Genomic DNA, 23,799 nt, shown 5'->3' on the forward strand with positions numbered 1-23,799 from the left:
TAATCGCTCGTCGATAAATCCCCGCTACGCTCGGGCGTCGTCGTCTTCCATCGTTGGCTACCTATTCGAGTTTTCCATCGAGGAACATCGAACGAACAATCGACGCTCGAGGAACGAAATAACCCGCGATTCCCGACATCGTCGATCCAGTAGTACGAGTCCGTGACTTCGCCGACCCGAAAAATTTCCATTCTTTACGAAACTTTTCTCTTCTCTCATTCACGGGATACAAGACCGTTAAGGGATCGATGATTACCTCTGCCACGGAAATTCACCCTGGATGGCCCGACAGACAGTCGTTTACATCGATTTACGGATGCGAATCGCGAGTTCAGACCCGTGTGAAAAATTCGAAACGAACACCCGTTGTACTTTGCGTTCGACGTACAGATGCGAACTGTCCAAAGTTTCGAGAAACTTTGATACGTCTCTGATAGATTGTACTACTCTCTATCTTCTCAAAGTAGAATACTATCCTATTAGGTTGTTCGGAAAGTGATTCCTTCTTTTTTTTTGGTGAAAATGAAACACGATTTTTATACACTGTATAAACATTTTAGTAAATTATACATTCTTCATTTTGGAAACGACTTTCCGAACAACCAAATATATTACACACTCCTCGATAGAAGACTCGACTGAACCAAGTTCCCTCCAACCGTGCCCTTCAACGGAGAATTTGCCACGTTCCTCGAAACTCGTATTTCCCGGAAGAACCTCGAATCCGCGATATGTGCCCCCGGTTAACCATAAATCCTCTAACGCTACCTCAACCCCCGTGTACCCGCGTTGAAACATCGATTTCGTATCCGGTTGGTCGCGTCCAGGCGAGGAAACCAACGACGCCCTCTTTTCGCCAGAAACGGGATAACAGCTCGGTCGGGAATGAAATAATCAAGGTGTAACCTCGTTCCCGGTATCGGGGCGTTAATGACGCCTCATCCTGTGACAGGGAAACGGTCAGCCAGGATTTGGCATCGCCTTCGATAAAGGAGGGGGGTTGGGGGCTTCGGTGGTGGGCAGAGCAAGGGGGCGAGTCTCGGGCCGAGAGCCGAGTTCGTTACACGCCGTGACTCGGCAGATACGAGTTTCTCGGACGTGGCAGCAGCCTCCCCGTCGTCGTTCGCCCGACACCTTTTTACAGCTCGCGTCGGGTCGCTCGTCATTAGCAACTGGCCCCGTAATTGCCAAATTCACGGGCCCAGGGGCCCCGCGGTCGCGTTTAATCGGCCGATTACACACTAGCCAAACGCGAACGGTGTATCTCGGGATCGCGATCGCCTCTCCCCGATAAACGCTCGGCCATTGTCCCGGACGAGGACCCGATCAACGATCACGCCGTCTTCGACGACTGTTTGCCCTGGATCGCGACGGAATAATTAATTGGCTGTCGCTCGCGGCCATTACCGACGCGTCCCGACGATGACAGTTCTCGTGGGTTTCGAGAAACAGCGAATTGCGCGGAGAAACGCCCGGAGGGGAGGGTAAATTGTTTTTCGAGCGGGGGAGCGTCGATTATTGTTGGATTCGTTTCGTTGGTCGAGTGATCGAGCTGACGGGCCGTTTTCGCGGGAAAAGTTGCGTTCGGAGAGTTACGGAGGGAATCGAGATGGAAGCTTGCGGTGGAATTTACTTTGAATCACTTGTACGGTATTATGGTGTTCTCTGGGCTCGATTGTTTCGTTTGTTCGATAAGGCGAGAATTGGAAGTGGATCGGTGGAGGGTTCCTTTCGAAGGAGACCGAATTCATAGGTGGTGGGAAGTATAGGATTCTGTGGAGGATTCTAGTAGAAGCTTTCGCACGAGTGTGCGTAAATAGAATTTTTTGATGTTGGAATGTTCATTTTAGCGAAAGATTGTGGACAATGTTGGTCCATTTTGGAGAAGATCGAAGAAACGAGCGATGAGAAGAACGGAACTTAACGAAGAAATTAATGCAGTCTTATGAAATTGTGGAATCGTTCAAGTTAGGTGGTCGAAATTGTTGAAAGAAACGGTCGAGCACTTTACAGAGAAACCGAGATTTAAGTACCGGTACGAAATCACAGAATTCTACGAGACGGATTGTTCAATTTTGTCCGAGGAAATGCAAATAGAAGCTGGTGGACGGATTTAATTCCAAGTACAGAAAACGAAATTAGAAAACTTCCCGTGGTAAATTGTCCAATTTGTCGCGTAACGAGATTAATCGCGCGTAATTGATATTTTACGAAAGCTTTTAGAAAAGCGGCAACATTTCCGAAGAACACCGACGGAACGAACAAACCCGGTGTACCGATTCGTTGACACGATCTACGATCTATTCGACGCGTTACCCCTGAAAAAAAGTGGCAAGAGTTTCTTCCCAAAGTTTTCCCACGAACGAGTAAAAACGTGTAACTCGAAGTTAATATTCGACGCGAAGTCGATCGTCCTCGAGCCAACAATTTCACACTCTTCGAAAAACGAGCAACACTCCGCGCTGTACTCGGCCCCAAAAAAGTGGCAAGAGTTTCTTTTCACGGTTCATCACCGAAGACAAATAGAAAAATGTGACCCGTTAATAATCGCGGACGCCTACCCGATCAACGTGTTCGCGCTGAGAATTTCCGACGCTTCGAAAAAAGCAGCAACCCTCCGCCGTTCCGCGAGCGCAAGAAGAGGGTTCAGGGTCGGAACGGTGTCGTCGCGGAGCAGTCCCCGGGACACTTTTGATAGCCAGTTTCGAGCGAGGGAGGGCCATATTGAGATCGATCGCGATCCAGTAAAGGCATCGTTCGACGATGACGCGTCGAAGGAACGTGCGTGAAGAAATCGACGCGTTGTACGCAAATAGAGGTGTATGAGTGCGCGCGAAATCGCGGAGAACCGAGGGGCACGAAGAGGCAGCAGAGAGAGAGGATCACGTTGGTTTTTGCCGCCACGAAGAAACACGGCCTCTCGGCTAATTACCCGAGATAACCCATTAGTCCTGTATACTTCGGAAATTATAGGGCGAAGAAGCGAGACACACGGGGATAGACGCGTCATCTTTGACGAGTTAATCTTCTCGATCGTGGTGCCAGCCACCTTTTCGTTCGCTTACCCGGTGAACTCGTTGTTTCCATGAATCAGCGGAAATCCGCGACCGAGGAAAATCGACGTCGCGACTCGCGCGACCTTCTCCTCGCCGTAACGCGCAAATTGATTACGAGCGTTTGTCACGGCGACGCGTTCCTTCGGGGAGATTTTCACCTTTCGAGGATACTTATTTTTTTTTTTCTTCAGGGGAAACGCGTCACTTTCGAGAGACGAACTGTGTCGACGTTTAACCTTAAAGCGTCCTCTCGTACGATCGCTGTTTGGATCAAGAACGAATCGAATTATAGAAAACTGATACAACGAGACGGGTCGAGTAAGACTCGGTGTATACCCTAGAATAAGCTTCCACAGCAAGGAGACATTTTTCTGAAGCTAGTCGTATCTGTTACTCAATTGTAGTTATAGAAAATCTGATACAACGAGATGGGTCGAGAAAGACCCGACGAATACCCTACAGTGTACGAGACTTTTAACTTTGCGATGCAACCAGACGATTAAGGAAAGGCGATTATTGTAATAGCTTTGATTATTGAAAAATATACTGGAGTTACACCTTGACTCTCAAAGCAATGAGGTATCTTTTTTTGTAGAGAAAGAAGAATTCGGTCTGTTTGTATCTGTCGTAATAACTTTGATTGTAGAAGAATAGTACGACGAGAGGGTGGGTCGAAGAAGACCCGAGGTATCAGGATCAACCGTAACTCTAGGGCAACGAGACACGTTTCTAAAGCGGAAGGTGAACTCCAGCATCCGATTGCGTCTATTGTAATAGTTTCAATGGGTCGAGAGTGACCCAAGGAACGCACCGGGGTTAACTAATCTTCCAAAGGGAGGAAAAATTTTTCCAAAGCTAGTCGTATCTGTTACAACGATTCTAATGATGGAAAACTGATACAACGAGATGGGTCGAGAAAGACCCAACGAATACCCTAAAATAAGCTTCAGCTTCCACAGCAATGAGACATTTTTCCGAAGCTAGTTGTATCTGTCGTAACAATTCTAATGATGGAAAACTGATGTAACGAGATGGGTCGAGAAAGACCCGACGAATACCCTAGAATAAGCTTACAGCGACGAGACATTTTCCCGAAGTCAGTCGCGTTGTAACAGTTCCAATTATAAAAAAAAAGAACTAACGAGAGAACGGATCGAGAAAGAACCGATGGACTCCCTAGGGTGAACTTCGGCTTCCAGAGCGAGGAGGAATTTTTTCGAAGCGAAAGAAGGATCCGAGCGACCAGTTACGAATTTCGCGGCGGTTTCGAAGCCCGGAGCGGAGAGACCGGGCGAAAGGGATGAAACGGGAGGAGCAATCACCGGCGATTTCATAGCTGTCGTCTATGCCCGAAGCTCCGCAGGCCCGTTTCAAGGTTCCCATCGCCGTCGAACCGGGATCCGTGGAATGACTCGGCGCATTCCCGTCCCACCCCTCGAGCTTTCCCTTTCGAAAAAATTCGGGACACCTCGCCCTGCGTGCGCGCCAGCCTTTCACGGGCGTTCCGCCACCTGACGTTTCAATTTTTAATCGAGCCTACGGGGACTGAGACGTTGTCCCGTCGACGGGTCGCGAGGCTCGGGGCAAGAACTCGCGACGGAAGTCGATTAGCGAACGGTGATCGTGTACTTCCAAACGAAATGGATCGAACTAGTTTCTGGATTCGCGAGAAGGATACGATCGAGTTAACGAACATTGTTACCGTGGATCGTCGACCGGAGAAATGGGAGAATTTGGGAGAAGAGTGTAAATGATTCGAGAAAAATTGTCGTGGATGGTCGCGTTGAAAGAAAAGGCTCCGGTGTAGTAAATTTGCGATATTCGTTGCAACGGAAGATCGATTCGAGTGGATCGTAGGAATAGAAGTTTGAGAATCGATGAAACAGAATAATTGTATTGCTCTGTTTAGAAAAGTCTAATGGAAACTTGCACGCGTTCGTTAACGTCTGTACTTGAGAAAAGAAAAATATATAAGAGTAAGTAAGAAACGAAAATAGTACCGATGTTTAAATTCAAACGAAAGGAGTCTAAAATTGTTTCATTTTTTCGTTTCGATTCAAGCACGCGGGAAGGACGAGCGTGCAAAGATTCGAGGTGGCGTTCAGTCCGAATCTAACCTAAAATTTACATCGACTTCTCGCGCGAGTATTCTATTTCTCTTATTCGTTCAATTGGGTCGATCGAGCAACCTTGCGCGTATCGAATTGAAAAGAAAAGACGGATCGTTCGATAAAAATGTTAAAGTTGGTTCGTAGCGGCGCACGGATTATTTCTCGGATCGAGAGCGTCGAAAGCGCGCGGGACGGTTGTGAATCGAACGATTTCGGGGCCGTTCGATCGATCGATCGGCTATCGACGGTGTCGATCGCCTAGGTTCGACCGAGCGGAACGTACTCGCCGCGCGGATCGGGCTGTCAACGCGAAACTGGGGCAAAACGCTCCTCGATCGGCGACTTTAATCCGACCCCGGGGAATCGGTCACGGCGTGAGAGTGGCTGCGATCGATCGGATCCGTCGATCGCTCGTCCCTCGAAATCTCGACGCGACGGGGACGCGTCACGGTGATCCCGGTTCGGGACAACGTGTATCGCTACTTCGAATCAATTAACGCCCGTGTAATTGCTTTCTCGGCGCGTCGTTGGTGAAAACACGGGGAAATAAAAAGAAAAGGAAAACCAGAGGAGAAAACGAAGTACGGGAACGCGTAGAATAAACCTAGTCGATCTCCAGCTGCCTCGTTGAAACTTTGTCAAAGAAGACTGCCCTCCCCGTCGATTCTACGATCCAATTACGCGACGCGTAGCTAATCTTCCGACCACTACGTCACTCGTTCTTCGCGCGTGACGTTCACCTTTTGCTACCTAATTAACCGTTGTCAACGGAGGACCTGTTCGCGGGAATCACCGACAGGTACGTTGCTCGAAACGGTGCCCGTGAATCTTTCAGCGACGAATATCGTTAAACGGAACAACCTTGCGCAAAAATATTAATTAACGAGATTACGATCGCGTCGACCGGAATAGAACATACGTGGCTTTTCAAAGTTGCGTCGCAACTTTTTCGGGACAACTCTGAACGGTTACACGAATTCCCGCGCATCCGCTATTAAATCGTGCACCGTGTAATGGTTTCTTTCCCCCGGATTGTGCACGCATTGTCCCGTTTACAAAGGTTCGCCAGCCCGTGAACGAATAATAAGAAATTTACGTTCGCGGGTGTTTCGATGATACGAAAGAGAGTCGTTCGAGCCGGTTCTCTAATTACATCGAACAGTGCGATTATTCGGGTACCGTTGAATCAACACGAGACACGGAACAGAAGGAACCCGCGTGTGTAAATAATAGCGGTAGAGCGCGAACGGCTATTAATCGTGTTAATTAACCACGTAGACGTCGCGACAGCGAGCGCGTAATAAGTAAGCGGCGTGTTATCTAATCTCGTTGGAAGGAGAATGGACTCACCGTCAGGCGCGAAACAATCAAGGAGCCTGATCCTTCGGTGCTGAAGAGGTTCGAGTTCGCCGTGCCGAAGGACGCTCACGTTGGCCAGGATTCTTGTACGCGCACGTTGCCCGTCGCGTTCCAATCCCTGAAACACACACCACGACACGTCTGAGCGATCAGTCGAATCCTTTCGGATAGTCAGCGTGACCGTGAGACTGTTATCTGGTGTTGAATTAGTGGCATCAATGAAAACTTGAAACATCCATGAGAAACTAGCATTTGTGCGCAAGATGGACCGAAACACGCGGCACGTTCGAGAACAGTGACGATTCAACGGATGGAAACGAGAACGAAACGAACGTTTGCTCGTTGGTTTCGTTATCGAGACGAATTTTGAAACCGAACCGTGACATAATTCGAAATAAACGCGTTTCGAGAGACGTCTCGAGAACGAAACCCTCGACGAGAGAATCGTTCCGTTAGGATGTTTCGATTCGTTTCGAGGGTACCGGGTATTTCGGGCCCGTCCTGTACATTTTCCCATTTTCTCTTACGGAGAAGAACGATCCACGTTCCCTCGAAAGAGGAACGTTTCGTCTTGTTTTCGAAAGCAGTAACGAGGAATCCTTTTCTTACCTGTTTCATGATCACTGTCTGACAAGAATATTACGATCGAGATTCGTTTTCGTAACGCGTACAACGGCGAGGGAATTTTCGACTGGTTTCGTCGTTTCAATTTGAAAATTCCTCGTCCCCCTCCCCTCCCCCGTTCACACCTCCCTCCAACCCCACCCCACGAGGCTCGAGCTCCGCGTTCAGAGACCCTTGTTATAGATCTTCGTCGAGGTGTGAAAATGACGGATGGCCGTAAACGAGACGAGAGAGCCAAGCAAGAAACGCCTTTTCTCCTCGTCGTCTTTCATTTACTCCTCTCGTGTGCTAGCGCGCGCAAACGTCACGCGAGAAGAAGTAATGAGCCGGCTTCGTTACTTAACGCCGCGCGCGGGATCGTTTCGCGCCCACGCGCGAAACAACATTCGAGGGGCCCCGGATTGATTCGAGAACGACAGTCGCTCGCGTCCTCCTTAATTTATTAACCCGGGGATTATTCGCGGAACGAACGGTCATTTTTTTTTCTCGATCGTTGCCACGGTGAACGTTGTATGGCGGTGTTTATTTATTCGTCGAACCAACGGGAGAAAACTCCCCGCGGTACAGTTACAAAATTAAAACGGACGGAGGGGAGAAAAGAGTCGGGGTAAGAATTATAAATATACGGTAACGATCGTATAAATTGCATCGTTTTGAAATTAATAATCTTTTTTCGTTTTACTTTTACGTACGATAAGATTGGACACTCCCCGTGGTACGATCGTAGGAACGAAAGTGGAGAAATTGTACGTGCTTTAAAATTATTAGTATTTTTCATTCACGTGAAATCATTCGAGTGCTTTCGGATTCGAAACGACCATCACTCGCATCGTTCTTGATTCGTTAATTCGGAGTTATTCGCTCGCAAGAATTCCACGAGTTTAAAACCGTCGATAGTTTTGGTCCGATCTTCGCGCAAGTATTATCAAACGTTAAAAATTCGCTATCGAAGAAAACATAATTTATAGATTAATAACTATCGCGTGTGTAATGTATGGATATATTCGACCGTATCGTTAAATAGCGGTACAACGTCCGTAGCTTCTAGTATTTACGTCCGAAGAAGTAAATACGTATCTGTAGACAAGTACGAACAGTCGGCGAGGAAATAATAGAAGAACCCAGCGGAGCTGTCAGAAACCAAGAAAAAGAAAGGTAAGAAAGAACAGCAAGAGTACCGATCGTCTCCATCGTGCCAATTTTATTCTTCCGAGCACACCGGGAAGATAAAATTCCGATACAATGGACAGGTAATATTTTATATCCCCGTTCGTGGAGATACTCCCTCCCGAAACGTTTCGACGGAAGCGAACCGGAAGACGGTCACGATTCCAGAGCCGTGGCTCGTCGTCTTGTTATCCGACGCGTCTCTCGTCCTGACGGTGCACCGGAGACACTAGAAGTATCCTTAACGAACAGAGAGCCACGTCGATTGGACGGTTCGCGTCGAATTTTCAGCGGGCGTTGCTCGTCCTGCGAAGACAGCCGGCGTCGATTCACGACGTGACAGCGAATAACGATCCCGCTTCGTTAACGTCTACGCGCGTGCATCCACTGTTCGCTTCGGGAATCGTGGCCACGAGGATCACGGAACAATCGACCACCGCCTTTCGACCAGAAACGTTCGCGCGAAGAACGTTTCGTTGACCGACGATCGTGAAAAAAGTGGAGCAGAGAAACCGGAGACCGAGAGAGGAAGAGATCGCTGAGGGAGAAAGGAGAGAACGAGAGAAAAAATTATAAATGGGATAAAATTAAAAGAGAGAGGGAGGAGAGAACGAGAGAAAAACGATAAACGGGATAAAAATAAGAGAGAGAGAGAGAGAGGGAGAGGAAGAGAAAGAGGGAGAGAAAGGAGAGAACGGGAAAAAAAATTATAAGCGGGATAAAAATAAGAGAGAGAGAGAGGGAGAGGAAGGAAGAGAAAGAAGAGAACGAGAGAAAAATTATAAACGGGATAAAAATAAGAGAGAGGGAGAGGGAGAGAACGGGAGAAAAACGATAAACGGAATAAAAATAAGAGAGAGAAGTGGAGAGGGATAGAGAGGAGAGAACGAGAGAAAAACGATAAACGAGATAAAAATAAGACAGAGAGAGAGAGGGGGGAGGGAGAGAGAGGAGAGAACGAGAGAAAAACGATAAACGGGATAAAAATAAGAGAGAGAGAGAGAGGGAGAGAGAGAAAGAGAGGTGGAGAAGTCTGAGAAGACGAGGGAAAAGGTGAGCGGAAGAGAGGAGGATGCGCCTTTATCAGCCAGCCCAAAGACCAACCAGACCGGGGGCGGGGGGTACCGGCTAGCCAACCAGAGGCATCCTTCAGCCGCGGATGCTCAGGCTGGCACGAGAGCGCCGCGCACCGACGCCGTCGACGCCAACGGCTAATGAGCAGAACCTCTCAATGATACCCCGACAAATGAAAAATCAGCTTCCTCTAATTACGGGATCCTTGGCAACGCTGCCGTCTTGATGACGTCTGCCGTCGCGCAGCCGTTTTCGGCTCGGCTCCGGTAGATCTTATTCGTTTTTCCCCGTCTTTGATTCCGCGAACGCGTTAATTAGAGCCAACGTCGCGTACAAACGCGACCGTTGGATTCTCGTGGATCACGGGTTCAACCCACCCGTTTCACCCCCGTACAATCACGGAGAGAGAGAGACCATCGTCTTCGAGAACGTTCCGAGAACCGCGGTTCATTCGCGGTATTGTTCCGCGAACGCGACAGTTGGACGATAGTTTCGGCTACGGGAGAGAAAATTGACGATCCGGTAATTGTTCGAGAATATCTTGCCGCGTTGTTTTCGTTCCGAACACGACAATCTCGCCGTGGCTGGAATAGTGTTTCCACGAGAGAAACGGGGCGAGTTCTACTCGCCGCGATCCGGGTTCGCGAATCCCATTAGCTTTCGATTTATACGACGACACGGAATTGCGTCGCGGTCGGGTGGTAGTGACCGATGTAAAAAAAAAGAAAAAAGAGAAAAAAAATAATAGAGAGGGGCATCCAACCCCCCTCCGGCGACCACAACAGCCCGGTCCATTGTTCGAAAAAAATTAACTCTGGACTTTTATTTACTACCCCTGGGCCGGGGCGGTCGAGCTCGCGCCTCTGACCCTGACGAGACGACGGCCGATCGATCGCGAAATTTACATCTCCCCTCGTAAACGAAATGGAGGGCAACGCGGCTCGCGCGCTAAATGGAAATTCCATTCGCGGGAAGATGGCGCGTTCGTTCGTTGTTGCTCGCGCGAGGAAACCAGCGAACGATATTTCGCTCGAGGGAAGTCGACGGAGTTTTCTTTTTTTCTTTTTTTTCTTTTTGCGGGAGTCGAGAACTTTGAGAAAAGTTTACTCGCATTTTTCACCCACTCGAGGTTACGGGTACCGTTTCTTCTCTTCTTCGTATCCTTTAACGAAACACGCAATTGAAGAACGAACTATCGACGCTCCGTACAATTTGTACGAATACTCCGGTAACGTGTACCAAATTTCAGACAGACGTGTACTTTCTTCCAAATCGATACGCAAAGAAACTTCCCGCTCTCTAAATCTAATCGTTCGAACTTAACCCTCGTTTTACACCTTTAGTGCAACTTTCCTTGAAAATTAAGATAGGTACGATAGAATAACAGAGTTTCCATTCGAAATATTCGTGCAAAGTGAAATTACGTGTTCGTAATTTGGTCTGTCTCTTAGTCGCTTAAATCGAAACCTGCAGCGAAGTGCAACGAACGATAAAAGTATCCCCGTATCTCCGAACGTAACACCGTTTTATATTTCGCCTCCTTAAAAAAACAATTCGTTGCTCGATGTTGCAATCGTGTCGAAAGATTCGCGTGTAACTCTCCACTCTTGAAATTTTCGAGCTCGGCGAAGAATTCTCGAAAATCGATCCCTCTTTCCCAGACGAGATACGTCTGTCAAGGGTTGGTAATATTCATTCGGCGATAGCTATCTCTCGGTGAGAGTCTTCGTCCGCGCGAAATCTCTCGTCGCAATTTCGAAGCGGGCAAAAATTTGCTCTTTCCGGGCTCGAGAAATTAATTCCCTGGAAGCCGAGGATCGTCGACGAGCTGCGTTTCCTCGCCTCCGCGGTGTTCCTCGTCCAGCTCTTCGGTGACGCTTTTCATCGTGGTCATCCCTCCCGTGCAGCTCACCCCCGAGAACAGAGACCAACGACGGAGGGTCGAACGCGGTACAAACCCGCGAGGAGGAGAGAGAAACGATCCTCCGCGAACGATGGCCCGCGCCGCTAGTTTTTATGAATTCCGGTGCGACGGAACTTCCGGCGAGCGACCTCATCTCCAAATCACCCCGACAGCCACGTTTTTGCTCCGTTTTACCCCCCTACTCCACTGTTACCCCAGCTTCCATGGCTGCGACCTCCGTCGATTCTCGATCGGCCGTGACATCGTCGGGGCTGCATTAATAACTGACCACGCTACTCGTCGCCGCGTTTTTATCGCCATCGATCCATCATTTCTCCTCTATTTTCCGCTAATCCCACTCGTCGTTCCGATACTTTTTACCCCCACCCCCGTTTGGCCGTGGAACCCAGCCCCGTCTCGTTCCCGTCGGTTTTATTCCCGTTCGTCGCCGTTTCCAACCCCCTTTCCCTCCCGGTTCTTCTCTCCTTTCATTTCCCCCACCATTCGAAAATCACTCGTATTACCTTCCAATTTCCAGAGTCGAGTATTTCGCGCAGTTCCATTTCCAACCGGGCGAAGAAGTCATCGAGAACCGGCATTAGAATCTCCTCCCGTCGAAGAGGGGAACGTTCTCTCGAAACGTTCCACTGCGATCATTTATCCGGAGAAGATATCGGTTTCGATCGGACGAGTTTTAATCAAATTTCACCCCGGCGAAGAACTGGAAGAATGGAATAGATCGCACGGGGATTGTTCCGGTATTTGTTCGAACGCTTCGACGATGATACAACGAGAAGAAGAAGCAAACGAACGGAACGTCGACGAAAGAGAATAAAAATAGCGCGTAACGGACGTAGCAAGAGGTACAGAGAGTACGAACGAAGTAGATGTACGAGAAGTAATAACGAATAATTTAAACACGCGGTCCGTGACATTATATATACTATTTTTCTGTCTTTGGTAATTTGCTCTGTAAATTAATCCACTCGAGGTGGTAATATGAAAAATAATTATCCGCAGTGAAAGATGAAGAGCCTCGTATTTCGAAACGATTATCGTCCACTTTTCCCGATACTCTGGAAAATTCTCCGATTACGGATCTTTGCTAAAGAATCGCGGTGAATCGACTCGGAAAAACGTGGATCGGAATGGTAATTTGAAATACGACAACGAACAGTGGAAAAGGCCGATATTTTCGAAATTGAAAGGTCCGATATTTCCGAAACGGTCGCGGACATTTTGAAAAAATGTCTCGATCCGTGCGATGAATTTTCGCTCGATCCGATGGAAGAATTTCTCTGGGAACCGCGCGCCCGATCGGCGGTACTATTTCGTGAAAAAAGGAAGGACACGCGGACGCGGAGCGTCTCGACGCCGTCTCCGTTCCCCCTCCGTGTCTCGCGCGCAGGCCGCACGATTCGACAGTCATTACGGCGCGATTCGCGAGCAATTAAAGCGAAGTGGCCGGGGCAAACATCGATCAGGAAGAGTGCAGGAGGGGAATCGGTGTACACACGGTGGCTCGAGGCCCTCGGCTACCGCGAATAGAAGGCAAACACCGCCACTCAAATATTTGCAGGAGCGTGCAAACGGCCCGGGCATTGTTTCACGGCGCTACTATGTGTAAATTTAATCTCCGGAAGAACCTCGAAAATAAGCAGACACGCGCGCGTGCGCACACCGGGCCACGTGCATCGACCAACGGGCACGACTTTCGAGCGCGCACATCGCGATCGTTTCGTCGTGATTTACGACTCGATGCGAAATTCCTCCGTGTTTCACCGATTAATTGTTCAACAAACGTTTCGACGATACGTTCGGCAACAAACGCGATCGAAACGGTGCGACGGGGAATTTGTCGAACGATTCTCTCCACTCTCTTATGGTATCGGTGCACAGCGGTGCATCGAGAGCGAAACCGATGCAGTTTCGAGGCCTCTTTATTTGTTGATTTTTTCATTTCGACACTGTACGAAGGAAGATGGAATCTTTTCAACGATATCGCTTCGTGCCGATCTTTTAACTTTTTTTTCAATTTTATTTCAGATCGATTACCTGGAAACTCGTTAGATAATGACGATTCGATGCGATCGGACTCTTTTTATTGTATATGAAATTTTTCGTGTACGTTCGGTACTTCGGTACGATCGTTCGCGAATTTTATATTTGTTAATTTTTCCCCCGTTCGAGATTTTAGTTTCAAGTGTATCGATTTCAGAGAACAGCAAAGTGTACCTCGAGGCAATTAGCTTCTAGCTCCGATAAGTTTAGATTCGCCATTGTTAACGCGCAGGGTTCGAGAATTTCTTAATTTCACGGGAACCTGACAAAACTTGCACAATGGTCGAACCGTTTGAAAGAATACCATCTCGTTCGAATGGAACAGTGTTCTCGATGCGATAAATTGGAGAATCTAACGCGTTAGAGAGCTCACCTCGAAGTAAATATATATTTAAATCTTTTCTCAAATAAGCAGTCGCGCAGAGTATTCGGAATAAAATTCAAAAGTACGGGATTCGGTTAAATTTGCGCGTGTCTGCGACGATTTTTTGTTTCTAGTCTATGTACTCTACCTCTGACGAAACATCTTTCAGTGGAACGAAAACCTCGATGGTCTAACCTACTTCTCGCATAGTGCACTACCCGAGGTCGTTCCTTCTCGAAACAACGTTTCGCTTTCCAAAAGGTGATCGATGTTACAATTGAAAAGCAATCGGGTGACAGGACGAGAATAGACCGAATACGCAAAGAAGATTCGAACCATCGTCGAGTATCGAGATCCTAGCGAAGAATCAACAACCAAGAGTACCAACATACGCGATCTTTTTCACGTATTTGTCAGCGATGGTCGAGCTCGATCCATACGTAAAAAAAAAAGAAAATAAAAATACGAATCATCGCCGAATATCTAGATCCCAGTAGCGATTGTCCAACTAGGAGCAATCCGAACAACCTTCCACGAAGTATCCGGCGACAGTCGAGCTGGATCCATGCGTAAAGAAGCATCGAATCATCGTCGAGTATCGAGATCCTAGTAGCGATTGTCCAACTAGGAGCAACCTGAACCATCTTCCACGCAGTGGATCCAGCGACAGCCGAGCCGGATCCATACGCGAAGAAGCATCGAATCATCGTCGAGTATCGAGAACCTAATGACGACTCTGGAACCCGTAGGAACATCGATCATCCTCCACGTAGTATCCGAAACGGTTCCGCGGATCGTGACTCGGCGAACGAGCTCGCGAGAAAGGGAATGGTCCCGAAGCGCGTAGCTCCAGAAATCGATAAGAGCTCGCGACCGGGCGACATCACAGAAGCGCGCCGCCCTCGGTGTTAACTGACCCTAAAGCATCGGCCAAACACGTTCGGCAAAGAGTGACACCGCGGTGTTAACTGGCCCGTGGTTCTACTCCACAGTCCCGTCCCGAGCCCCGAGAGATCGAGGATACCCTTTCGATGACCCCGTCGCGGCTGCTCGGGAGAGGAGGAAGATAACCGAGACGGTGTCCAGGTGTCTTGTGATCGACCGACAAAGGGCCCTGGCAAGGGCCGTACCGATCAGGCCCCGCGCATCGCAGACTGGCCGAAGACGTGTCGGCAGAGTCATCCCGCTCGCCACGAAGGGCGGCCACGAGGCACGCGGAGGGAGGGAGGGATGGATGAAGGAGAAGAAGAAGAAGAAGAAGAAGAAGAAGGAGGAGGAGGAGGAGGAGGACGCGTCCTTTTCGACTCCGTGCTAGCTAACGGGGAGGGGAGAGAAGATGAAGATGTCACCTTGGCGAGCCGCGGCGGTGACCTCCGGGGCCGAGTCAGCGAATTCCTCGCCGGTTGATCCACGATGACGACTTTATCCCTTTGACACCCTGCAGCCTGACGGACGGGGTTTATGAATGATCGATCGTACGCTTGAATAGGGTTTGTCTATGCGGACGCGCCGTAGACGGAGTTTCGATGCAGGACAGCGATTAGTGGCCGCGAGCGCGTGGTAATTAATCGTGGAACGTTGTTCGGGGTACCGGGGGTGAGCCGGGGGGAGGGAGAGGGATTCGAACGGTTCATCGCGCGTTTAATTGCTCGTTTCTGGGAGAAAACTGTGACGCGCGAAACGTGTTCTTTTCGAAGAAGAACGTTGGCGTTAGGTAGGTTCGGATGAGCGGACGAGGAATTCGAGTATTGGAATTATACGGTAAGCGTCTTTCGAGGGATCCTCGATGGAAAGAGAGACGAACTTTGGGAATCGTTTGCTGGGTATTCCATTCTAGATCTTTGTCGATTCGCAAGCGCAAGGTCTCTGTTAATAGTTCGAAGCAGGTCTACGTTGCGTTGTTGGTATTTAGAAGCAGATCTATGTATGCAACATTCCCAAAGTCGAGGTTTCGAACTTGTTTTTGCAACAGATTGGGTTCAACTATCTTCGACAATGTGCTCCTCGAGAAGTGTCCCGATAGCAGAGAGACTTTTATTGTACGCTTCTCAATCTTATCTCGGCTCTACGTATCAAACGAACACTCCATCACCATTCCAAATGAATACTTGGCGATTGTCGCGTCCTGAATTGAACAGGGATCATTTCTAACCCATCTCGCCATTAACCGTTCAAGAATCCCAAGGAGATACACCCTGAATCGAATTAGTATTTTACTCTCTCTCTCTCTTGATACCAGGATCACCTAGTAGTCCGATCATCATCCGGTTGATCAGTTTTTTAAAATTATTACCGGAGTAAAGTTTAATATCATCTATGATTAGTTGAAAAGCTTCGAAGCTCGAGGATTGGATCATTTGCTACAACCGTGGGCAATCTTTTATCAGCGAGTATGTATTTTTCAACTCCCTCTATCGAGCTCAGAACATAGAAAGTATTTAATTTGTTCGATCGACTACCGGCAAGGTAATCTTGAACGATCTTGATCTTCAATAACAACATCTGCAACACGCATAGTCACCCGGGACGTTCACCTCCGACGTGTGAAAACAACCGATAAATGCAACTCGGGTTATCCTTATAATCTAAATAACGAACAGTAGATGGAAACTTTCGACACAGACATTCAAACACTCGTCAAGATACCGAGCGAACGATAATTCGAATGGCAAATATCGTTTTACTTCAAACATCTGTAGACTCGTTTGGTCGGTGTAAAGTTATTATTCTATTCTTACGAACAATGTCACGTTACGTTTGTTAACGTGCCGCTAGATGCACGTATAAAAGGAGATGACCGGTTATTTTTTTCTGGACATTGATCGTCGTGTTTTGGGACCTTTTCCGACGATTTTACATAGACTAGATCACGTGCTTGTCTCATAGAGACCCCTACGACAAATGTTCGTCTACATTGACGCAACGTTGCTGTCGAATAATGCGTGAGGTATCGATCGACGCAAGAATCGATACACAATAATTTTTCGCAACGTTACCGAATTAGTTCCGTGGTTTTCGCGATCGAAAGATACTTTAATCGATTTACAAAAATCACGAATTACTTCAGAGAGTCGCTCCGGGGTTGCCAATGAGAACAGTGCTCTCTAATAAAGCAAAGTATTTACGGAACGTGGTTCCGCTCGTATTTACCTCATTAAAATTTGACACAGTCGAGTCTTGGAAAAGAATGGGTCTCGAGAAGTATATATATATATATATATATATATATATATATATATATATATATATATATATATATATATACCGACCACAAGGCCAATAAAATGGTAGCGGTAAACGTGTAGCGAGCGAGACAAATTCAACTCCAAAACGGACCTCCCGGATGCAAGGAAGTAAATTTACCATCTCGGCAACGAACGTGTTGAACTTCACGCGTTCCGTTTTAAAAAATAATACCGATAGCTGCTGTTTTAAAAAATAATACCGATACTTTATTGAATCACCAGAAGATAAAACACTTACTCGAATCATTCTTACGTCGCTAGTTTGAGCAGGTACAAACACCACTCGATTCGACCGATAAACCCTCTGTACCGTCCGCAATCTTTATTCAATCGAACCGGTGAATCTTCGCTGGTCGTTAGCGAAATCGTGATTAAAATTCAAATTTGTATCGCAAACGGACTAGAAAGCAAACGCATCTCCGATCCCTCGTTCTAAAACACCGTCGAAACGTTCCGAGCCTCTGGTTCGAGACACTCCGATGTGCTTCGCGAGCGAGATTTACGAGGCAGCCGAATCCCCTTGAATCGCGGTATACGGGTCGTTAGACCGAATCTCGGTGCATCGGTGCATCGGTGCATCGTACGAAAGACAAACTCGTCGGTCTCGTGACCTCTCCACGCCTGGTCTCGCTTCGACGCGATAAATTCATCGAACTCGGGTGAAACGAGCGTACAACGTCGACGCAGATTCCTTCGGGGCAGGTAGTACACGTGGCGGCGTGAGAGAAACCCATTCGAGGAGGTGGCGAAGGAGGGGGGGCAGAAGAAGGGATCGCGGAGCACGATGGAATGCCATCATCGGGGCACGGTCCACCTAGGAACGTGGCTAATGGGCCCACTTAACGTCTCAACCATCTCACGAAGACACGTAGAGCATCATCTCACGGGCCATCTGCGGGGTTTGCCTTCGCGGCGCGTTGCCTCGTCTCGCTACACCTCGCCTCCCCTCGCCGTCTTAATAATCGCCAATATTTATTCCGGATTGGTCACGGCTCGGTCCGGAGAGCGATGAGGAGCTAGCCGAAGAATGAGACGACGCCGACGATCGGGACCTCGGTGCATTGTAACAACGGAGATTAATACGGCACCGTTCGCTTTCGTCGTCCTCGTTGCCGCCACGACGTTTCTCTCGGCTTTCCTTTCGATCGCACGGAACGGACTGGGTGTTCCGTTCGCCGCTCGCGCGATTCAATTTCGGGACGCGACTCCCTTCCCACGAACGCGACGCTGGGAGATTCAATTTTTTTTCCAGCCGCTAGCGAATTAACCGCTCGACGTTTTCTGAAGCTTCTCGCGGACTTTCTACGAAGCTCTCCGGATGTTCTTAACCGGGAAACGGGTGAAAATATTGGCTTGTACGGAAAGTCGTCTCGTTTTCCAAAATGGAGAATGTATAATTTAATCAAATGTTTATGCACTCTGAAAAAATCGCGTTAAAAAGACGAAAGGACTTTCCGAACAACCCAATAGTATTAATAATCATGATAATAGTAATAATAATGATAGTAATAATGATAATAATATGATATATCTATACAACATTTTTAATTTAACGTTATTCGAAAGCGATGTTCGATCGGAAAGAATCCATCGAATTGTAAAAATTATTCGCGTTATTTACGATTCGATCAATACCGTTTAGCTTACCGGATGATCTGTGTAATTCTTGCTGAAAAATAGAATTATGCGAGCGTGTTCTAAGTACTTTCAGTATTTCGTGGGATCGCAGGGGGTGAATTTCTGTTTGTTTATTTTGTTCGAGCTTTCATCGCGCAATTTGCGAGTAGAGAATACGCAGGATGAACGGGTAGAAAAATGGTAGTAGGTGAATAATAGTAGAGGAAATGAAATAAAAGTGCAAGACAATGTACGGGATTCTTTTCTTTATCTCGGACAGAAAATATAAACAGTACAGAATTAAACGATCGAACAAAGAATTAATAATTAAACGACCACCTAGAGATGTCCTTTTATATTTAATAAATATCCACTGACAGAATAAAAGACGAAGCTTCGTAAGTCGGGCAAACGATCAACCGTGTAACTTTGAAAAAAATATATTCACCGAGAGGGATGTGTCTCGAGTCTCTGGAGAAAATTCCACGAACGGTTTGACAACGATGGTGAACAATTGGCGAACGAATTGTCTTTCTCTGAAAAGGTCACAAGTGTTTTTAAAAAAATTTTTGGATAGTCCTCGAGACCCCTGTTTCGCGATTTTGCGCCACGGTCGTAAATAATTTTTCGAGAAAGTCTGCGACTCGTTCAAGAGATCGTTCGTCCACGTCTTTGTAACCGGACTACTGATAACCGAAATTCCTTTTTGCATACGTCCCCATAACAACGCATGACACTCAGAACAAGGGAACGAACACATATCAAAACTCGACCCATAGAAGACAGTTCAGTCTCGACCTGTGATTCGATCCGAACGAATCTATGACCAATTTAACGGTAATTGTAATTGTAGTGTGTCACAAGTGGAAATAATAGACTTGGTCTCTTGTTGGAGATCAAAATTTTTTTTTTTTGATATCAGGTACCGAATTATTACGCGACAAGTTCGTCACGTAATCGATCGGTTAATTCAAGGAGTACTCGTTGCATCCAGTACCGCGAGTTTCGTTTCGGTGGCGGAGGATCTGGCCAGGAGCGATCACGGTGTCAAGGGGGCCGAAAGGACGATAAAGTTATTAAGGGAATTAGCTTAAAGGCGATTACCAACTGTCGACAGGTTGGCCTAGCGCCTAACGGGCCCTCGATCCACGCTCGACTCTTAATGATTTGTCTCTCGGGCTAATGAGCGTCGGGTCTTAACGCCAGATTAGTGACCTAATCCTTCTGATGAGCGATTCGCGTGTTGGCCACGCGGGGCGGCGCAACGTACGCGTATCTACGCGCATAATAGACACGTTCTACGCGGCCATTAAAACGACAGGTGCCGCTCACCGGTAAACAAATAATGTAATTACGACACCATTGAGATTCTTCCGCGTCTCTCGATTCGTTCGATCGCCCCCCATCGACGTTTCCAACCGAACGTCCCTCGACCGTTATCGTCGACTCCATTCGCACGAAACGCTCCAAACATCCGTTTAACATTTCTCGTGAATCTTAAGGAAAATATCTCGCAAACCGAGCTCGTACTCTTCCAAACGCAGTCTCATCTTCACGGTCTGTTCCAATACAATATTCCACCCTGTAACTTCTCCAAACATCGGTGCGTTCGTTGTACAAAAATATCCACATCCTCTACAAACACGTCCAATTGTACCGACGTAATTCTCGTTCAAAACAATGTACAGTTCCTTTAAAAAAAATGATAACCCGAAGTACGAACGAGAAACAATGCACCCCCTCTCGGAATATCTCATTTCGAGGGAAACCAGACGTTCGAGTTATCGACGTTTTCAGATCGGTCGCGATTGCTCCGACAAGTGCAATTCGAAATATGGTCGAAACGGTGTCACGATCCGTTGATTCTGGTTCATCGAGTTGCCCGGCGAGCACTTTCGTCGCAGCGCGGGCGACGAATATAAATCAGAAGGCCGCGAAAAAGCACGGCGCGTCCAGTCGGTTAATTTCTTCCGAGTTACAGTTTCCAGGATGAAAGGCCGACGGCGGAATGGGCGGAGGTGATACGGTGTGTCGCTTATACGGGACGCCCGTGTCCTGCGGACGCACAAAGGGTGAGGATGAATCGCCTCCGGAGAGCCGCAGGACAAATGGGGACATTAAGTCGCTTTTGCGACCTGGTACCAGAGCTACCGGAGTTCTATGCAGCCTCTCCTCGTCCTCTTCTCCGTCACCGTCCACGTGTCCGCGATCCCTGGATACATTTTGCACGCCCGCGCGCGTAAATCGTGACCGCGGTACGCGTTTCTTGCGCCGATTACGACCTCTCGATCCACACGGGAATATTCATGCGTGTTCCCGGCACGGATTCACCAACACGAACGCTGCCAGAACGACGACCAGCCATTCGAGGATTTTCAGATGTGTAATTGCTCCGCGATCGGTACTCCGTTAATTGGAACGCGCGAAAACGCGTCCTGGTTTCCGCGACAGAGAGAGAAACGAGGACAGAATTGAGGAGAACGATCCAGGAAGGTTTTAGAGTACGAAGGAACACTTTCGTCAGATTTATTGTTTTAAATTGATACTTCGGTTACACTGTATCGCGTGACGTGGAGATAGTAACTGTGGTGCACGAGGATTGGAAGATTCTTCTAGGATGTATTTAGAAATTAGTATTTTGGAGCAGCGAGTATGGAGAGTCGGAAGGCAATGGATATCTAAGTGTACTTTACTCGTGTTAAAGAACACAATAAAATGTTCGCGTTCTTCCTTTACGAATGTAATAATACACGTCGAATAAAATTTGAACATTCGTCGGTCGGACTTCTCCAATAATGATAAAAATTTCCTCGAAATGCAAATGTTCGAACAATGCGATTAATTTGAAGACAGAATCCGACAAGATGAATTAGGTATGAACCGAACCGGTGCATCCGGAACGACACGCTTCGCGTTCTCTGTACCGAAGGAAGCTCGTTCCGTGAATTAATATTTCAAGTATTACGAATCCTGTTTATCGAACCTAGTCATTAACTCGAATAAGATTTAACGCGAGAACAAGCGTAAAAAGAATCTCGTAGAGCGTTCCACCAATGCGCGCGCGTCTGATTTATATCGAAATGGGCGGGCGTGCTCGCTCGGTTGCTTGCTCGCTCGCGCGAGCGCGCGCGCGCGTGTCTGTGTGTCCGCCGGACACTACAGTGGCTATCCGATTGCTATCGAGTTCCGGCGGAAAGGAGGAAGCGCCACAACGAGCTACCCGGTCGGTCTCTCTGATCTATCTTTCCTGCTGGAAACTCCGCCGACGACATTATCCGACTACAAGGTATCGTTCCCGATTCAAAGTCGACGCCAGGGGGTTCCCGTTTGGGAAATATCACTGACAGGGTTTATCACGGTGTTCCTGGGCCCACTTGGAAATTTCATTGCATCTCCTTCCACGCGAAGAAACTAATTTATCGAAGAATTCGTTTCTCGGTGGACAGAATTTCTTCGTATCGATAGAAAAATGAAAAAAGAAAAGCGATTAATTGATTCGATACTGTGATTCGCGAATCGATCTCGAATCTTTGTAGATTGTCGACCGTAGATGATTGCCACGCCATCTAGGCGACACTGGACGATTCTCTTGTATCCGGGTAGTTGACGAAGTTTAATGGGAATGCAATTAAATTTCGGTAACACCGGGATCGTGCCTCGCTTCTATGCGACTGTTTCTTAGTAAGTAGTACTAAGAAGTTAGTAATATTTCTTTCTAAGTAAGAAGGTTACGATAACAGTAACTAGTGTACCAGGCAAGACATACAACGATTGTGTTTTCTTTTTTATAAAATTGTAATAGAAACTTGTTCAGATTTAGAAAAAGGAAACTAGTATTATACATTTATTTTTATTCAACGTCTTTAACGCACGTTACGGTAAAGATAAGCGTGCAAAGATGGGCAGAGATATTGTTTCTAAAGCTAACCTCAAAAACGATCGTTGTTGGGACTATTTTCCCAAATGTTCGAAACATTTCCCAAAGTGAAGAGAAAATGGTCTCTCTTGCCTCTTCCCTTCGAGAATCTCCGATCGATCGCGTTCTCGGGCCGGACGAATACACCCGAATACGAGCGTAGGGAAAAAATTCCAGGACACCCGGTGGATAGTAGCGCAGTGCCGTAGAATGGTTTTCTCGGGGGTAGGAGCGAGGACCTGTCACATTACGGAGTGGAATTTATGTCCGATGCCCAGCGGCGTGACAAGTTGCCGCTGATGAACGGCCCCACCGCGAACTCTTGGCCCTCCTTGAGGATACGAACGGAGAAGGTGGAGAAGGACGAGACAGGAGAGAGTCCTTACCACGTCGGTTCGTCCTTGGCCTTTCCGCCAAATTTCGTGGAAGTTTACCCCGCGGTCTTTAATCGCCGCACCTTTCGCTCCGTATCGACTTCACCACCCCCGACGTATTTCCTCGGACCTAGACCACGCAATTCGATCACGGAATCGTGTGGAACTCTCGAGGCAAAAATCGAAGGGCCCGAAGGTCTGCCCACGGTGAAAAACTCGAGTCACGAAGGAGAGAAATTTTCACGAGGAATTTGTCACGATTTCCTCCAGATCGTTGCTCCTCGGAGCTTTCCTCGATCTATCGCCCACGATTTGTAAAAATAATCGTTCTTATATTTGTTCTACACGCTGCACCGCGACAAGATAAAATATTCGTATCCGAGTGAAGATCAAACTGTACATTTGAAACGTTTCCACTCTGATCGAGTTCCTTTTTTCCCCTCGCAGTCGCGCACGACCTAAGCCGATTTGTGTAATTTACAATCGAACTGTTAAAATAAAATACAGACATTAACTGCGCGACGGTGTAAGGACAAGGTAATTGCTTTACAACCTGACCCTAAATAACTCTTTTACGACCCACTGGAGAGGCGATATTCTAAACACGAGCTTAGGACACGTTTGCAGATGTTTCGCTCGTTGCACTTTTCTATATTTGAGATTTCGAGCGCATCTTAATTACGGCGCACGGGTTTACGAGGAGGGTGGGACGAACAGGACCGTGACACGATTTTCTACGAACTTCGCGATGACGTGGGTGGTGGTAGATTGAAAAGAATAGTCGACAGAGGGGGCAGGGAGACGGACGGGAGGTCCCTGCAACCGCGCGGACTTTAAAGAAAAAAAAAAAAAAAAGGAAAAAAAAAAAACGTCCCCATATGATTTTAACGCCCCACGCAAGAAGTCGTTCCTCGCGCTAACGCCGCTG

At 47.7% G+C, this 23,799-nt stretch overlaps 1 protein-coding gene across 2 annotated transcripts in view; it reads right to left on the minus strand.

The window, feature by feature from the left end:
* Soxn (SRY-box transcription factor soxNeuro) overlaps positions 1–23,799 on the minus strand; it is a 193,180-nt gene that overhangs the window by 29,978 nt on the left and 139,403 nt on the right. The window contains exon 3 of one of the 2 annotated variants that reach the window (XR_012992316.1): positions 6,518–6,644. The exons of the other annotated variant lie outside the window; for it this stretch is intronic. The gene's annotated coding sequence lies outside the window, so the exon portion shown is untranslated. The remainder of the gene's footprint in view (positions 1–6,517; positions 6,645–23,799) is intronic. 2 annotated transcript variants of the gene reach the window in all.

Source organism: Ptiloglossa arizonensis, chromosome 5 (genome assembly GCF_051014685.1).
Source record: "Ptiloglossa arizonensis isolate GNS036 chromosome 5, iyPtiAriz1_principal, whole genome shotgun sequence".
In the NCBI taxonomy this organism is placed as follows: domain Eukaryota; kingdom Metazoa; phylum Arthropoda; class Insecta; order Hymenoptera; family Colletidae; genus Ptiloglossa; species Ptiloglossa arizonensis.